We start from the raw sequence: 2,170 nt of genomic DNA on the forward strand, positions 1-2,170 counted from the left end.
TAACGGGTTGGGTTAGGTGCCATCACGACAAGTTGGATTTTGGGTCGTGACACTCATACCCTTTTTCACCTTGCTTCTTTTACTTGTTGAAACTTATATCTACCTCCTGAATCTCTCATTGTTTTTCACCATATGGGTAGATATTCTTAACTTAATGCTCCTTATCAAGAAGCTTACACACATGTTCTGCTGAAAACTTCACATTTACACATCATAAGCATCATGAAACATCGAGTTCCTCTGACTCAACTCATCCACAACTATATCTCTTACCAACCGTCTTTCTGGATGTAGGCATTGTCGTATTATGAATAACATAGAGTTTAGGAAATTGAGTTCTTACAATTGAGCTTTACCACACGATCTAGAGTAAGAAGAAAGAGTGACAGTCCTAAATGCCCTGTAGCCTCCTGCTTATAAGTGTGGTGCACAACACACCCATAAACGAGACTCTACTAAACACGGCTTGTAGACTCCCTAGGACAGAACTGTTCTGATACCACTTTTGTCACGACCCAAACCGATAGGCCGTGATGGGTACCCGGTGCCTTACTCAATCGAGTACCAACATTACATATCATTCTTATCGTAGTAACATTGGAAAATGGGCCAAACGGGCCATCATGGGATAACCAGAATAAACATAAGGGAATACTCAATATAAGGTGACCCAATCTGACATAAAAACTTATACATGTGACATAGGGCCTATAAGACCAAAATTGCACTGAACATAGGCCGATAAGGCCGTACAATCATTCACGTACACGACATATGTCCACAAGCCTCTAAGGATACATAAATGTCATAAAGGTCGGGACAAAGCCCCGCCATACCAATCAACACATGTCCTAATCATACTGACCAATAGCAACTCCGGAGCAAATGGAGCGCACCAACATCTTCTGCTGAGCTGATAGCCTACTTGGAGGACTCTCGACCTGTCTATCCGAACCTGCGGGCATAAAACACAGTATCCTCAGGTAAAAGGGACGTCAGTACAAATAATGTACCGAGTATGTATGGAATGAAAATCAGTAAACCATAGGCATGAGAAAAACATGGAGTAAAAGAGTCGACATGTATGTCTGAATAACTCTGTGAATCATTAATATTATAATGTCATGCATATATGTATAAATGTCATACCATGCATGGGTATATGCGTTCATAACATCATCAAGCCTCTGAGGGCATCCCATCATATCATCTCAGCCACTGTGGGGAAATCATCAATGTATACTAGCTGATTAGGTGGTGGTGCGTATATAACGATGTAACCTTTTCCCATATTCCATATACATACATATATATATATATATATATATATATATATATATATATATATATATATATATATATATATATATACACACACACACACACATATATACGCGTATATAATACCGTCTGGTCATGGGTCAATGTACATGTATAAATGAATGCAATGCATAAGAAATACGTCAATAAAATCTCTTGAAATGTCAAAAGACCATTATGCCTCTGATTAATATCATGAAATAGACTTTATCAACTTAGGTATTTTTTGAGATCCATGAACAGACGAAAGAATAATAAGACTTATGGGAAATCAAGAATATAAGCATCTCTAGCATTTCTACGAATATAGTCATTTATGAAAGTTGTGCATTTGCTCGTTTCGTTTGTGTCGTATGAATCATGATAAAAAGAAGGAAGGGATAGCCTTAACATATCTGAGCCGCTTCTCTTGACAATCCCTCTAATACACGTCAATTGCGATAACATGTAATCAGCAAGATCGGAGTAGGAAAAAATCCATATGATATTCTTGAGAAAGATTGCACCGTACTCCCTTAGAACCGCAAAATCCCATTGCTATAACATTATGTAGTCTCGTATGATTTTGATAGTAATATTACGTTGCTAATATCTAGTCTTTCATGAATGAGTTTGGGAAGCTTCATCTCTTAAATTAATAGAGATGAGCAAATCATTTTGGTGAATTTAGAGAAGCCTCACGTTACGAGGATACTAAGAATTCACGTTTGAATTCTTGAAGATGCTCATGAGATCTTGTTGAAATGCCATGAAATCATGTTGAATTTGTTGGAGATACTAAAGTACTCACGTTACCAAGTTAGAGAAGTCTTATAAGTGAGTTGAATTTGAAGACTCACGTTACTTTGAA

At 37.3% G+C, this 2,170-nt stretch overlaps 1 long non-coding RNA gene across 1 annotated transcript; it reads right to left on the reverse strand.

The window, feature by feature from the left end:
- Positions 1–638: 638 nt before the first annotated feature.
- On the reverse strand, positions 639–1,282 carry LOC142177951 (uncharacterized). The gene is made up of 2 exons (XR_012706461.1): positions 1,150–1,282; positions 639–955 (listed from the first exon to the last, which is right to left on the reverse strand). It is a non-coding gene; the product is annotated as an uncharacterized LOC142177951 (long non-coding RNA).
- Between the last annotated feature and the right edge of the window lie 888 nt (positions 1,283–2,170).

Source organism: Nicotiana tabacum, chromosome 24 (genome assembly GCF_000715075.1).
Source record: "Nicotiana tabacum cultivar K326 chromosome 24, ASM71507v2, whole genome shotgun sequence".
NCBI lineage: Eukaryota > Viridiplantae > Streptophyta > Magnoliopsida > Solanales > Solanaceae > Nicotiana > Nicotiana tabacum.